The sequence below is a fragment of the Triturus cristatus genome, chromosome 1_2, assembly GCF_964204655.1.
Source record: "Triturus cristatus chromosome 1_2, aTriCri1.1, whole genome shotgun sequence".
Lineage (NCBI taxonomy): Eukaryota > Metazoa > Chordata > Amphibia > Caudata > Salamandridae > Triturus > Triturus cristatus.
Window position 1 is genome coordinate 745183746 of NC_140580.1, and position 17288 is coordinate 745201033.

The 17288-nt window shown below is 44.4% G+C and overlaps 1 protein-coding gene across 4 annotated transcripts in view; it reads right to left on the bottom strand.

The window, feature by feature from the left end:
• The window catches only part of LOC146867930 (cell division control protein 42 homolog), a 99761-nt gene that overhangs the window by 57255 nt on the left and 25218 nt on the right, over window positions 1-17288 (bottom strand). For 2 of the 4 annotated variants that reach the window (XM_085608654.1, XM_085608657.1), the window contains exon 2: window positions 13123-13184. The exons of the other annotated variants lie outside the window; for them this stretch is intronic. The gene's annotated coding sequence lies outside the window, so the exon portion shown is untranslated. The remainder of the gene's footprint in view (window positions 1-13122; window positions 13185-17288) is intronic. 4 annotated transcript variants of the gene reach the window in all.

Here is a 17288-nt window from a genome sequence, read left to right on the forward strand (position 1 = left end):
TAATAGAATTCAAGATTCTTTTTTCAGACACCCTTGAATGTGGTACCAAAATTCAGAAAATAAATTCAAAAATTTCAAAACAGACACTTTTGTGGAAAGAATCAGAAAAAGCTAAAGACAGATGCTGAGACAAAGGATCCTTGTTCTGGACTCTATGGATGGGTGGAAGGATCCAACAATTCCTACCAGAATGGGAGGATTAGACTTTCACTGTCAGCCTAAGGCACAGGATATAGGTAATTTCTACACCACAGGATCCTGGGTTCATACCTATGCCTTACCCAAAGAAATCAGTTAAACAGGAAAGCTTTAAGTTAGGAAACCTTGTGTGCCAAAGCTGCAATATTTCCTTTACCAAATGAGGAAAAGACCAAATGAGGAAAAGGTCAAGGTGTGTACTCTATTGTGAATGTCTCAAAGCAGACAGAAATACAAAGGTGGCATGCCCTATGGTTGTCTATCTACAGAGAATTAATTGTTTCCATACCTTGGAGATTGTTTGGTTCATACATCTTCAGTTGCTGGAGGTCAAAAGGTCAGATCTGAGAAAGCACGGGTTTCTCCACAACGCTCCAAAATGTCAATTAATCCCATCAAAGAACATGACGTTTACTGCGGCAAGGTCCAGGACATGATATTTCTTTGGAGGGGAGAGACAGCAGCGCGTCTTTGTAATCATTTAATAAATCTGCTACCTCTCCAAGAAGCTCCAACACCGAAGTGGGAGCAAGCGTAATGTTCCAAAATGTCAATTAATCCCATCAAAGAACATGATCTTTACTGCGGCAAGTTCCAGGACGAACCAGGACATGATATTTCTTCTGGAGGAACAGCAGCTCATCTTTGTAATCATCTAATAGATTTGCTATCTTGCCAAGAAGCTCCAATACAGAAGTGGCAGCAAGCTTAATGACTCATGGTAGTCCATGGTCACGGCTGAATTTCTTTTAACACATCTTTAGCCATATTTAAGAGAACTGGTTCCAGAAATCTCAGTCAATGCTGCCAGTTAACAGAAGATATCAAGACTCAAACTTTATTTGTGGTGGCGTCTTCATACTCTCCCCAATAAAATAAGAAAATATTCAGATGCCGTTCCACAGGATGGAGCGCAACATCAAATTTGCTTTCAGTTCAAGACAAAGGAGCCAATTCAGAATCAAAGAAGGCTTTGAATTGGAGGGAACCAACAGAGGTCTTCAGAGCTGTGTGTCACTTTTAACCCCTTCGACGCGCATGACGGAACGGTTCCGTCATGCACGTCGGTTGCGCATGACGGAACCGTTCCGTCATGGCCCCGCCCGCGCACGGAACCTTCAGCGTGGCGCGGAAATCCGCTCCGCGCTGAAGGGGTTAACAGAATCTTGATTAAAGCGATGTGTTGGTGAGATCAGGCAACACAGTGACTGTCTGTTACCTACATAAACTATCAGGGTATCAGTCACTCAAGATACCTGAACGGAGTGGCGGAGGCTCTGGGGAAATGTTTGGAAAGTCATCTGCTCTCAATATTAAATGTTCACACCAAGGGCCTGGACAATGTTAAAGCGGATAGGCTGAGGAGAATGTTATGTACATTAAAAGAGATGTCGCTTTCCAATATGATCTTCCTGAAAGTGTACAAGAGCTTTGGTAGTCTAATCTGTGTCTCTGCTGCCAAAAGCAACTCGCTGTTTCCCAGATTTTGCTCACACTTTTCAGAGAATAGTGCAAGGGGAGTGAATGCACTTCTGATCAAATGACAATGGAAACCATGTGCATTCGGTCGGTCGTCATTCATTTCAGCAATGGTTCAGAAGGAGGGGGTATATGCAATTGTTGTGGTTCCTTACTGACGCGCAAACACCTTCTGAAGTCTCTAGCTGTCTGCTCACCTTGGATTCTTACTCTAGTTCTTTCTCCTTTGAAACAATCTATCCTTCATCTCAGGTTGTGTCTGGCAGCTCGAAAGTTGAAAGATTACTATTCTAACGAAGGGCATGCCGTTCTACCTTGCTGAAGCAATTCAGGGTTCAAGGAGACAGCATACCTTAAAATCCTTTTCTAGAGACTGATCTTCCTTAAGTGGCGATTGTCTCACTGTGCCTTCAGCTGACTACCCTCTTTCATCTGGGTTGCTGTTACTATGAAAGGGCAAAACAATCTAATACTTTCTGCATTCAAAGCTCAGTGGTTTGTAATTTAAGGCTACCCTTCAACAACGATTCCTTGGTAGCACATCTATTTTAGAGCTTTTCTATTTCCTAAGCCATTTCTCACGCAAAAGAACCCCGGTAGGATCTTCCACTTGTTCTTTAGACTTCACAGCATACCCTTTTAACCACTACATTCAGTAGATTCTTTGTTAAAAAAAACTAATAGGTTGGGTTCTTTTAACTTTGCAATTATTTCTGCTCATAGATTAGGTGAGCCATCTAATATATTTTTAGACTGGTGTGATTTTGAAGTCTCTGGCGTAATTTCTTTTCAAAACGAACTGAACTTCTTATGTTTTCCAGAAACTAATCTACTTTCCTCCTTCTACAGAAAATGAAAGGTTGCATTGTCTGGATGGTAAACAGACACTGTCCATTTATCTTGCTATATCCAGCTCATTCAGTAAACTAGACAGTGCTCGTCACCTATGGTAATGCAGGGAACGTTTAAGAAAGTTTGAAAAATAGCCTTGGGCAGTTGAATCAAAGAGACTATCTTGTTGGTCTATGCAGAACAAGAGCCAGCCCCAGAGAAAGTGCAAGGACGAGCAACAAGAGAAATAGCACCTTCGTCCAAGTTTTTAGGTATTGCTCTGAATGTGCTATGGCGAGCTAGATCTTAGTCCACCAACCACACATTCATTATTAGGTCTTGGGTATTGCTCACATGGATGAGAACTTTGGTTCTTGTATTTTGCCTTCTGTAAAAGCGTACGTGTTGTTTCTCAATATGAAAATGCCTTCTTTGGCGTTCATTTAGTTATTTTTTTCCACTTACCTTTAAGCATTAAATACTGCGGGAGTGGCATTATTTGGTATTTGACTTCTTTGAGATCAAACGTCTGCCTTGTTATACCTCATTACATAACAATGGGACAAGTGACCTAGAGGTAAGGGCCTGTAAGGTACATGTCCTCTTCATAATTCTTAGCCCTACTGGTCCCAGTCATTACACCCCACCGACCTCCCATATTTACAGGCCTTTGATAGGACAAGAAGAGGCTTGTGCACAGCATAAGATGGGTAGGATTTTAGTGTGGCATTCCTGCCTTGTTCCTGATAGTGAGATTCACCTCATGAAGTAATACCTGGGACAAGTAGAACTAAAAGTAGTGAAGACGAATAGTTAGTAAGCGAGCAAATCACCCACCATCGGAAAACGCAAACCTTGGATGCACCTGAACAGTTTTCTATCTTACTGCATCCAATCAGACATGAACATCTGACAAGACCTACTTAGAATATACTTAGAATTTTCAATCCATTATCTAGTTTTCTAGAAACAAATCTTCAAAGTCCAGTAGACAAATCCACCTCACCGTTTCACATATAAGGCCAGCAAACTAGACATCTGCATCAAGCGCAATACTATTACGGCATCCATCTGGAACAAATAATACTTTAAGTTGGAGTAGCGCAATGTACCCATGTACACCAGATGTTCATTTTTCATTAGAGAATGCTCCACAAACATACAACCAAATACTATCTTAAGATATGTACCAGTTTTCATCGTACTGAAACCATTCAACACCCTTACGCAAGAACCACACAGAGCAGCAACATGCAATGGGGAGCAACTACAAGTCTTAATGCATCTCATAACTCATGCAACCTACCAATCCTGTTCTATCAAGGTGTTTACCAGACCACTAGTAAAAACTTCCTGCCCTGCTGTCTGAACATTAGGTATACTAAAGACAAAGTTAAATATCTTTAGAACTTCTTGATAAACCCATGGATAAGCCTACTGAAACTTACAAAAAATGATTTGTATCTACTAAATCTCTTTGAAACTACAATTGTGATATTTTGCATGCAATTTAACAATTTGATCGCAAACTACAGGTATCTCAAAACTGAGCACACATGTCTATCATTCTATTTTGGCACACTAGACATCTCCATTACAGGGTGAGGAACCAAATTAAGGCCAAGAAGGTGTTGGGTATATTGCTAAAACAGTTCAAAGTTAATATTAGTTTTGGGGGGGGTGTCCTAGCAAGATGGAAGTCAGGAAATAGCTATTGCAGCTCTCGTCCTGGCCCTTTCTAAACCCTGCAACATCCTGTTAAGTAGATGCTCCTGGGGCCGTCTGAATTGCCGACAGCGCTGTGGGGACCCCGGCGGACAACATAACGGGGGGCACACTCCACACCCATGAGGAACCATGCAGATTAAGCTGTGCCTCATGGCTGGCCAGTGTAGGCCCGGAACCGAGACCACACCTGACCAGTCCGGGCTGAGCTGGAGTGCCCCAAAGCTGGGATCCTGTGTGTAGGGGGCGAGGTGACTGACTGGAGCACTGAGGGGATCGATGCTCATCTGCAGACGGTGTGCATTGCAGGGAAGCGAGGAGAGAGAGAGGTGCGGCGGTGACACCGGGCATGGTGGCCCAAAGAGAAGCTGCAGGTGTGGTCTAAGCCCCAGGGGAGCCACTGGCCTACAAATGCTAAGGTCGCTGGCCCCACTACAGAGCATGAAATTGCTCCAGGGGTGTGGGTGACGCTTGCGAGCAACCTAGCGGCTGGACTACAGTGAAGGGAGGTGGACCGGAACCTGTGCCCCCATCTTGTGATACGAGGGAGAACTTGGTGGAGCTGGGCCAGACAAGGCTTCTCCCGCTTGCGCCTCCCCCTGGATTATTTGGCTGAGTGACTAACAGGGGACTAAGTCCCCTAGACTGCTCTGGCAGTGGTGGTCCATCTGGTGGAGCTGTCCCCTCCTGCACCCCCAGCCATTGACTGTGGCAGGTGCCCATGAGGACTACTGGGGGACAATGCCTTTTGTGAGCAAGTTATAGATGTGGAGGGCCTTGTGCTGTGTTGACCCTGCTACGGGGAGAGATTACTGGGGGATAAGTCTGTGGTGCCTTTCGCCCTGATGATGCTCTCCGGATGGAGCAACCTGAACTCTGGTTCCTCTTCCTGCTGGGTGTCTAGAGGCTGACTGAGGGTGTGGTCAGCCAGTGCCTGGTACGTGGAAGGAGTCCAGCACGAGAATGCAGGCTGTATGATGCCGTACTGTGAAGTCCTTGGAGGTGCCAGAGCAGGTCTAGAAAATGCTAGTTTTGGTGTCGTTCCCCCACCCCAAGTGAGGGTGGTATAGCGATAGTACACAGAGCGGATTTAGCAGTTTGTTGCAACCCCGTTCCCTAACCGCTTTGTGAAGTCTTTAAAGGCAGTCTCATATACAGGCCACCTCGTCTCAGACAAGTGTTCTCCCTGGAGATTAGCAGACTCCTTGAGGGACTAATTATGTCCAGCAACTACACAGTCTTAGGCGATTTAGATTTTCATTGAGATGCACATCTTGACACAGACACAGTACATCTTCTTCAGACTTTCAGGTTTGGGCCTCCCTCAAATTGTTGCCAGTTAAACACACCAAGCAGGACACACACTAAATGACATCTTCACCAACAACTCTTCACTAAGCAATTTTAGAACTCTACCTTTAGTATGGACAGACCACAAAGCTGTCCTTTTTGACACATAAGCCAATCCGCCCATTAACCCTACCAAAGCCTGACCAATTCGATCTTCCTCTCTGGCCTGGCACAATTCCCATCCAGATCTTCTATCTACAACCCTTACTGACTCAATACCTACACTCTGGGATGACTTAGACACAGCGGTCTTTCAATATACTCTATAGTTGGACACGGTCGCCGGCTTTCTAGCTCCAGTTAAAATGGTCCAAACAGTTCGGTCCCTTGGTTAACAGATGAGTAAGGGGCTCTTAAACAAAGTTGCAGGAGAAGAGATGGAGTCATGCTTACAGAGAGGAAGTAAATGTGACATAAGCCAAAACAAGTCTCTTATTGCAAAGAAAAAGGCTTATTTCACCAGAAAGATAAAGCCAAAAAATCTACTAAAAAATTGTTTTAAAGGGTCAAACTGACCATAAACACTACTAAAACATTCACTGCAACTAGCCAAGATTTGTGACACCCTGGCCAACTTTTTTCGTCAAAAGTGGAAGCGGTGTATAATGGGTTCGCTTCTTCAGTCCCTCTCATTTACATAGACAGGCCCTCTACCACCTCGCTTGTAGAGCAGAAAAGCTTTAGTGTTTTCGCCATGGCTCTTAAAGGAAGTTACCAAATTACTTAGATCCACAACCTCAGGTTCTCTAAAGGATCCCTGCCCTCAGAGGGTGGCTAATCTAGCGACCTGGACCATTGCCTCAATGCGTACAGATGTTTTTCATCTTATGTTCAAGTCCAGAACATTTCCAACTATTTTGGAAGCAAGCTTCCGTGCTCCGGCTTCTTAAGAAAGCCATTTTGGATCGAAGGGATTCAAACAGCTACTGCCCTCTCTTTTGCCTAACTCTTCCAGCTAACCTGCTGGTGAAACTCGTGGATCACATTCAACCCAACAATCTCTTGAACTTCACTCAATTTGGTTTCCGCAGGGGCCACAGAACAGACGGCATTGATCAAGGCTCCTGAGGTGATCAGGCTGGTGCTAGATCAGTGTGGAGGGGCAGTTCTCATCCTGCTTGACCTCTAGGCAGCCGTTGACACTGTCAATCACGGACTGCTGCTGGATAGACTAGCAAAAATTGGGGTTACTGGCCCAGCCTGGGATCTGCTGAGATCCTTCCTCCTGGATCGGTAACCATCTGACTGGGCGAATCGGCTTCACATCCTTTTTAGGTCTCGCGAGCCAAAAGCTCGAAGAGACATTTTATATCTGGGCTTTTTCAAAGTGCTGCCGTGGCCTAAAGCTACAGTGCACGTGAACGTGCACGCGCGCAGCGCCATGTGTCTTTCCTCCGTAGCGATCGTAATCACGATCACTTTCGCGGGCTCCTCTGTTGCTGGCATTCCCCCCTCCCTTCTCGCCCAGCCCTTCTTGTTTACTCAAATGTCACAGAGGACATGAGACCTCGGGACACCAGCTTTCCTTGGCAAGACCTCTGTCGGCTGAACCCAAATTACACGCCAAGCTATTTAAAGACGACTCCGTGCTTCAGCAGTTCCTGTCTTTGCTCAAAATTGGCATCAAAAGGCAAGCAAACAGAAAGTACTCGCCTGCCACCTCACTGGTAAATACCCTCTTTGTTACCTTAAAAAGTAGAATGTATTTATTATAATATATGTCCTCGGGCATCACACAGAGATAGCGTTGAGGCAACAATGAGCCCGTCATTGGTGGCCCATTCGCCGCCTTCTTGTATAATTGCTGTTCTCTGGGTTGAAAACATGATTTTACGTGTTTTAAGACTGAAAATGGGATATATACACCTAACTCTTTGTATGAATTCTGTAGCCTAAGGGCACGGATTTGGTTTTGGCATTCTACGCCATGTTGACTCGAATCAATCTGGCTGTAATTATGGACCCGGTGACCGCTGGACCTTTCTGTACATCTGGCAGCCTGGCTCATCATGGACCGGACGCGGCGCGGATTGGTGTTCGCTCAGGCAGGTTTCCTCTCCGCAGCCCGGCCGAATGACTTACTGTAACCCTGACCGGTATCATTTCTCTTTGGGTCAGGATAAGCTGTGCTCTGAGTCCTAGAGCATCGGTTCACTCTGCTGTACAGGCTCTAAAAGAAATGAAATGTTACGTGGGATTTAAAAGCGGCGTTGAGGGCCTGGATTGAATGACATACACCGCCTGGGTGGTGTTTATCTCCACTTGGAATTGAGCTGATGGTATCGTATTTTATTGCAGCATTTATATAGCGCCTCACGCCCCAGTACGGGCGGGCGCTGAAGCGTTTTCCTGAATAGGTGGCCTCAGGTAGCATGCTACATCACTGAGGAAGTACCTGGTTGGTAGTGTTGCCTTTTCTGTGGCTCTTTGCAGGAAGTGCTATAATGTCAAGCGTAAGTGACCAAAGTGTTGCTCTTTCCTTGCAGCTAGACACCCTTAGCGGTTTGATGGAGAAGTCTTTAAAACTCCCCACAGAGACTGATTGCAAGCTGTCGCTCGTGTATGTGCTCAAGAGGTTACTTGAACATACAGCAGAGTTTTTATGAATCCTACAATGCCACTAAATGCTTTTGTTAATAGCATTCAAGCGCTAACACGTCAACATTTTAAACTAAAAATGAAGCAATAGTACAAACCAAAATAGACCTTACGTTTGAAAGTGAATATTTCTAAGGTTACGCTTGTGAAACAGTCCTGTTTGTTGCCTATGCTGCCAGACATGGTATAACAAGCATTTGCAATGCAATAGGTCTTGCATTTACACGAGTTTAAGCTATTGGCATTGTAAATGACAATGCCTTTTATTTATGTTAAAAAAATAAAAGGCATTGTCATTTGCAATGTCAATAGCTCAAACTTGCGTAAATGCGAGACCTATTGCATTGCAAATGCTTGTTTTCTTTCTTGCGGGGTCCCTCAGGGGTCCTCGCTCAGTCCGTCAATGTTAATGTGTTTGTCACCCCACTGGCTGACTTAATAGGAACCTTCGGCTTTTCCCTGACCTAATACGCAGATGACAACCAAACCGTTGTCTCCCTAGCCAATAACGACAATGTAACATGGTTCAGATTTTGTGACTGCATGCAGGCAGTCAATACTTAAATGGACAGGAACTGCCAAAAGCTTAATTCACCAAAGACTTAAGTTATATTGTTTGGAGGTCAAACCTCCTTTTGGACCCCGGCCGGCTGGCTGCAGGAAATGGACTCCCTACCGACAACTGTTGGGAAGACCCGTAACCCAGGAGATCTTATTGATGACAAACAAGGCTAGACAGATCACGTGAACGCAGTGACCTCGTCTACCTTTTTTATTCTCAGGACAATAACAAGCATTTGCAATGCAATAGGTCTTGTCTTTGGGACCTTAAAAGTATTTCGACATGCAGGAAATTATCCTGGGTGCTTCCGCATCTACTGTTCTGTAAATGGGAAACTGGCACTAATAGGCACATTATAGCGCTGCTTTTAGGCTGATGCAACTCTTTCAGCCATATAGCTCATGAAAGGCCTCCAGTTTAAAGCACCTGCGTCAATAAACCCCTTCCAAATCCAAACTCTTGATAACAAACACCCTGTCTTGTCAAGCACTAACTGCAACCGTCATGCCACCTTATCACCCACTTCTGCTACTATTGTCCACCTCACCATTGCATCTCCCACAAAACATTAGGCCGACCGTCTCTCCTGCTGAATTCACTCAACTACCACCATCACCACTTACCAACCCCACAATAAATCCTTTGTCAACAGTCTCTCCTGTTCAAATCACACTCCTACCGCCCCTCCACCCAGCAACCCAGCCACAAGCACTACGCCAACAGCCTGTCATGTGGACACCACTCCCCTATCAATATTCCTCATGACGCAAACCCATACCAATAGAAACTCAGCTGAAGTCACTCCCTTGCCATCACGAATGCCCAAGCTACTCCATGCCAACAATCTATTCTGCTGACGTCACCCCCCACAACGGCCACTGCCACCCTGCATGCTACTACACCTTATAGCCCCTTACATTACTATCCTCCTAGCCCTCCGTACATGTTTGTATTGTTGAAACCCATGAAGGAAGCATACAGACCCCAGCCCTCCCATCTAATACCACGGTGCACGTTAATAAAGAACTGATGTTCCTGGTATGGTCTGATACCAGAGTCCGCCTGCTGTTAAACAGCACAGAAGCACGGGCTGGACAAGGACAGCCTTTTCATGCTTCTAGCCAGGGTGTGCGTTGTGGATCACTGGTCTCTCGAGGTTCTGCTTGGTGCATCCCCACTCGGGAAAGTGTCAAAGACTGATCTAGCACCACCCTGACGTCAGGATGTAAGAAATGCCGAAAATCTGTAGGAAAACCTCTTTCTACCGCGTCATTCTACTTTTGGTTCACACCCCTTACACTATATATTATATGTCAACGTTGCCTATGTGTCATAAGGCCCCGCTTTCAGATTACGTCACATTCGGTCTTTTTACCAGCGGAGAGGGGCGAGAATAAAATACAGGCAGTGGTGGGATAAATGGGGACCCATGTGAAGAACAGAGCACACAGGTAAACAAGTGTTCGCATACGGGCATCTCTGGAAATAAGACTCTAAGATCGACCAATACCTCCACATGCTTCTTTTAAGAGCCGATAAAAGGAGGAGCATTCGTAAATGCTGCCTTATTTTGCAGAATAAATCACCTTTAGTGAAACAAGCTAAACTCATATTCTTCCACAATGATGCAAGGAGACGCTCATGGATGCTGTATCGCTCATCTGAGGTTAATTTGTGGCAAAATTACTTGCAGCATCAAAAGCGGAAATTAACTAGAGTCAGGTCTGTGTAATTGCTCTATGACGCGTCCCGAATGAAAGGCTAAGGGGGGGGGGGGGTTAGAAAAATTCAGACATCGGTGGTAAGATATTTTTAACTAAAGCTGTAATCTTGATGATGCGTGAAGAGCAGACCAGATGTCGTATTAAATGCAATTATTTAGGTTAATACAGAAAATATTTAGTTTACAACCTAAGCGCCTAAACGCAGTTTAAGTGTGGAATGCACTACACCCAGAGACACATACTAACCAGTTCAACGGGCTCGAACGAACTTTAAGCAGCACAGAGGCGGCCAAAGGCTGGAATATCCTTATTTCACTTGTGTTTGACTTTATTAAACCTGCGATCGCATAACTGTCGTCAGCGGTTCAAATCCACCTATTCAGGGAATCACACTTCACCGTGACCTGGAAAAGCACAAGCTCACACAAAAAAACGTTACTTTAAGGCATATGCTGTCCACGACGCGAGCAAGGGACCCCCAGCCCCGGCGAGTGAGGCGCGAGGAGCCAAAGAAGCACGGCTCGTCCACACCCATGTCAATTCGCCGGCTTGTGCACAGGGTGATTGCACTGATATTTTTGTGATGATCTCTTATATGCACCCGGAGCTTCGTCTCGGATCAGAGGATAGCGGAGAACCTCTGCGGTGCACATCACATGCGGCTCCTGCAGGCTATAAATCTGTCTGCAGTGCTTATCTGGACAGGATCTGCCCACTGACAAATCACTGCGCGGATACAGCGGGTGTTTATTTTTCGCCTGGTGTATAATACAATTATTTGCAATGCAATAGATCTCGCATTTAAATTCGAGACCTATTGCATTTCAAAGAAGCAGCAGCTATTGTGGCGGCTGCTTCAAAAGAAAATGCAGGCATTGCATGCAGAACGAAAGTACAGAACGTTGTCCCTGCAGCAAGAGGAACTCAAAGAAAATAGTGCTTACACTTAACACGCACCGTGTAACAACCGAAGTCAAGCGGCCAGTCACCTTGAGAGGTTACATATACAGACAAGGAGGTAGCAAGGTGAGACTAACAAGCCTCTCTACGAATCAGACGCGAGTATTTAGGAAGGACACAGTGGGAGGGGCTTCTCTTCCATGCTCCACTACAGCAGTCTCGCTAAGGAGTGCATGTGTGCTGACTCAGGCTCGACCTAAAAAAGATACTACCTTACATTCCAGTGCACCTTCAGAAAACTCCCATCACTGGTAATGGCAAAGTTAGACTGCTGCAATGGCTTACTTCTCACGACTCAACAATACATACTGCAAAACCTACAAAAGGCTGCAGCTAGACTTCTTATAAAGATTCCAAAACATCACTGTCTCCAAAACTACAAAAAAAACTGCCTTTGCGTCCCATAAGACAGAGAACAACTTTCAAAGCACTCTTTACACAGCTCTCCATGGCCTCAGCCCAGACTTCCTACAAGTCACAAATGGTACACCCCAGGCAGGACCCCTCACTCGGCTGCTGTCAAATTAGCAGTGGTCCCTAGGATCAAGCGAGTAGCTCAGGGTGGCAGAGAGCCACAAAAGCTTGGAATACACTGCACATCAAGGAGGCACCCAACTTACTAGTATTGAGAAAAACCTGCGAATACCTGGTTATTCAACACTCTGTAGTTTCCTTGGCCCAACGTTCCTTCGTCATGCTGTTAAAGCCAGTGCAAAGACACCTCCGTGTATTAGAGTGCTTTAGAAAACTATTTTAACTTAATATAACGTACCTACACCGCTTACGGAGAGCTAAAGGACACGGGCTGCACTCAGGTCATAAGTGCCCAGTTAAGTGCATCTTATGCAGTTTTGTTATCTACATTGTGCCTACCTAATACCGCAATGGCTACATAGAATTAGTGTGTCACGTCGAGTGCTTGTCCCAGATGCGGGACGGCTCTGGTGGCGTACTTACAAATGACAGGGAATGCAGTAGACCGCAGAGGTACTGGGAGCAGGGATTTGCACGCATAGTTAGACCTTTTGATCGAGTATTATCTGCTGGCTGTGCTCCTGACCCCCAAATGAGGCTATAGATTTGGCCTCCTAGGATTGATACTGGCCAAGCAGCGTTTGGCCATACACTGGGCGCAACCCAGGTCACCCAATATCTAAAAATCGTGGAGGTGGTACAGGTGGTGGCAGCGGCAGTGGAACAACTGGCTGGAAAATCCGCTAACTGTGGAGCCACTGAGGGATGATTCACGGCTTGTCACCCCAGATCTTGATTTCGGGGACCCCCCCCATGCACAGTACTAGTTGGGAGAGCTCCTGGCTGAAGATGGGGTGGTACATATAGTTGGTGACCCAGTGGGAAAGTGGACATCCAGGCACAAAGCGAAGATGCTACAGTGCGTTTGCCCCTGCTCCGAGTGGTGGGATAGCCCTCATGATATGGGGAGGGCTACACTGGTGTATGTACCACTGTAGTTTTATGTTACTAATAATGTCATTCTTTTCATCTCAGATTATTTTTTTCCACTCTCTCCCTGCCTGCACCTTCTTTTCCTTTCTTCCACTTTTCTCTACTTCCAGAGACTACCGTCTTCTGTATAATTGCAAAAAACACAACTCCAGGTTCAAATATACTTGAAATACATAACACAGAAAACAACACGTATGTATCACACCATGTCAAACACAATCAAATTACCCCAGTCCAACATGCGTAGCATCCAGATGCGGTCCTTCTATGTCAAAGGGCTCAATCACCCACTGAAAAGGAATAAAAGGACACTTGTGGTGGACTTGATGGAGATGTAAAAGTACTTCACGAATACACAGAAAATAGATCCAAAAAAAGTATGTTTTTGTCAGCAGTTTCAGATATAACAAATCACATTTAAGAAACAAATCCAATATTTGTAAAAGGCAAAAAAGCAAACATTCATTTAATGAAGTAATTATATTGGCTAATGGACACCAGTCTTTATGGTACTAGTACAAGAAATTACAAATTTCCCCAAATACTGGAATATTGGTGATACATAACCATCAATCGTCCCCAAACAATGGTCAAAGTTGCAAGGCAATTTTAATCTGGTTAACGATCTTATTCTAGATAATCAAATCACAAAACTAGACCCCTCTTAATACCGTCAGGTTCTTTGCATCTTATTCCCACATAGACTACTTCCAATATAACACAGCGTAATCTGCTTCTTTGACAACGCATGCATCAAGTTTACCCTTAAACAAGCGACTCACCATAAAGTTGAGGGGGAAAACGAATAGAAAACATATTGCATCTCGGTAACCGATGAGTGGGTGGGGTAGGTGACAATATTGGGGTGTGAGAAAAAGAAGATAGGGAGCAACAGGAGCTTGTTGGGTGTGAACAGGATGGGATGAGGATGAAAGAAAAAAAAAGGCTGGGTAGGAAAAATGATAGACAACGGGGGAAAAGCTGCGGCGGTGGTTGTGTGATGATGCTTATTTTGATCTTGGGTCGTTGAATGCGGGCGATTGGGAATACAGGAGTCTGTTACGCCTAGAGATAAGCCACCTACAATTCAGTACCATTATTTTGTAGCGATGTATGCATTTCCCCAGTTAATATGACAATTTGCTCTAATGTAACCTCGAAATGCCCGTACAGTCTCTCCCCGAAGAAACCCTGAACCTCTACCTTGTGATATGGTATGGCTGCATTTCCTGCAATCCACTGTTAAGTATGTCAGAATTAATACAAAGGCACAGTACCTCCAATTAATTAAAGTGTGAAAAATAATGCAGAAGTTACTCAAGGAGATTTGTGGCGGTGTAGTCCCGATGTATTCTATAATGGAACACCTTGAAGCCAAAAGAGCCTTTTCTGGATAAACAAATTTCAAGTCAAACAGATTTGGTTGTATCCTTATTTGTTTAATTCAACCAGAGTCTACCATATTTACTCTTTTTATAAGCTATCCCGTCTAAGTAACTCAAGAACAGTTTTTCTGAACAATACTGCCACCACGCTCTTAGTGGTGTTACTGTGGGGTCCAGGAACATTCCAAACACACACAGTTAAAGAATAGGAAAGAAAGCAATATACACCGCACGCACTGCTTCACATACAAAATTAAAACCTTCCTCAAGAACCCACAAAGAATTTCAGACTAACCTTCTTAAGACCCACTTGCACCCTGAACCACCACCCAAAACCACATATATTGTTTAGTCTTTGCTTTGAAAATATGCAGAGAATACAAGGCAGGGCTGGACATTCAGCATACTTTACACCCACAACCAAACCACAACAAACTCAGCCATACTGAAAAAACATAAGCTCATACATCCACCATTCCATCATCGTTCCAGTCCAAATCAAAGTCCTATGGAACCTGGAACTCCGTTCCTGACAATGCTATCGGATTTCATTATGATCCCATAACTTCAGCTCAAGACTGAATCAATGTCATCACATCAGGGCACACACTTCTCAAAAAAGTCATGATCTTAAAATCCAACCATTTATTCAACTACTGAGCAATACCGGTCCTACCATCACTCTCAAAGACCTCTGAAAAAGTACCAGTCTTCCCAGCACAGACAGATAAAAGTGCTCGTTGAGTGTTTATCTTCCCCGAACATCTGTAGTCATGATCTGGCACATGTACTCGACATCCTTTAAAACCTACTGATCCCACCAATGCTATTTTAATAATGCCTAGCAATACAAAACATGTTAATAGGTACTCTCACAAGACAACAGTGGCTCTCCACATCACCATCCCTGTAAGTATCCCTTCTTCACTAACAGCATTGCACCTTGGGATTCTCCTGTTGGACCGATCCCCTTCAATTTCTATGTTAGAACCAAAGGTTCATCAGCACTAAGGCATCTTAACCTCCTGCAAGGTTTAAAATCCCTGTAACTCTTAATGTGAAGAGCTTCCTCGATCTTTAATCAGTCAATGATGGAAGCCCATCTAAAGTAACCACCCCAACCGCCAATACTACATACAGACACACTGTAGGTTTCTCATGAGATCCATAGGTTTAGCTCTGAATAGATCCTTGAATACTGTGGCTAATGAAGTTTACTACAGAACGGCCCTTTAATAAAAAATAAATAAATAAATAAAAAGGAGTATGGGAGTAGAGGCAAGCTAAAAATACTGGCCACGTGTTGATTGGACCTGGGCAATTGTACTGTTGTACCAGATTCATTTGTTCCCACTGGCGCATTACACGTTTGCAACTAGGTGCACACTAAAAAACAGGTGCACACTAAAAAACAGACTGACCCATTATGGACTGAGTCCATAATACAATTTGGTGAAAAGATGTAGAACCATGAATTTTAAACTATGGGGCGATCTGAACCACAAGGGGTTTGCAAGAGTAGGTGCACATTTTTTTGGACAAGGAGAATGCTTAATACATTCTGTTTCTTTCAAATGTGTTTTCAGGCTATTTCACAGTCAACACTGAATGTATGCAAAGTAATAGCCCTCACAGCAGGTGGCAATGATGCGGATTTCAAGCAGGAATATCCAAAACAAGAAATCTCTGCACCCAGTTACCATCAGTCTGTGAAGCAGTACTCCGAGGCAAATACAACGGAAGCCCTGCTTAAGACACTTCCTCAATCGAACATGTGGCCTTCCATCACTCACCCGTGTCATCTAACACTGGTAGTGCTCTGGAAGAATCAAGCTGCAGACCTATGCTAACAAGGACCTCATTGCCCACTGTCCATCCTCCCTCACGTCAGAGGGCTGTATCCTCTCAATATTGTGCCATGCTAATCCAGAGGCAATCCATAATGCATTTTACTGGTCTCAGTACTCCGACTCTCATCATACAGTGTCTTAATATCACAAATGTATGACACATCCTCAACACAGACGAAGTCAGTGCAAGGGTCTGGGGTTCGTATAAAAGCAGAACCTCACATTAGAGAGTTAAGTAGACCACTCTCCTTTGGGTATACTAATGACTCATAAAAACGTGGTACTGTACCACTACTGTTTATCAGACAACCCCAGAAATAAAGGCCTTAGAGTCATGTTGTTCATGAGGACACAAATGGTGCACCCCTCCAAGTAGCAGAGTAAGGTTTTGGAAGTCACCCTACCATGCACAGACAGAGGCCTCTGCACACATGCAAAAAAACGTGAGATAGCAGGGCCAAGCAAAAATGAAAACAACTCATTTTACATGAAGTCAGGCACTCAAATCAAGGATACGCACCTATTTACCATGTGGAGGTAACTGCTGTCCCTAGAGATGCCTTAACTACCCCCTGGATAACTCTTCCACTCTCAATGATTTGAATTATTTCTACATATTTTAGGGCATTCTGAAGTCATAAAGGCAGCAAAAGGGTTAATGTTGCAATGTGAATACTGGGTGAATGATGTTTGAAGTGTTGGTAACTTGTGAACACAGATGTGCGGCATTCGACCTCTCCAGAAAAAGAATGCATCAAATTGTCATGACAATTGTGGAAAAGGTTGTCCTAATGCAGTATTTAAAAACAAAGTACATCTATGCATTGCAACACTAGGTAATACTGCACAAATTAAGTTAGACTTTGGAAGGTAAAGTTTTGGGTGGACTGAAACTGAATACTACACCATTTCACAGAGCCTTTCAGTGCTCATATCTAGAAGTAAACCTTTCACTATTCATGTCAGTAGTAAAAGGTATTTCTCCCCCTTGGTGGGTAGACAAAGACCTAGCATTAGGCCTGGGCTAAATTTCCGTTCTGCTCGCGGAAATTGCGATAATTTGACATTTTTGCGTTCCGCGGAGAGCGCGAAAATGTCAAAATTTCCACATTCCGCAGCTAGGCGATAATTTGTTTCTTGCTCGCGCTGTAAAATAATA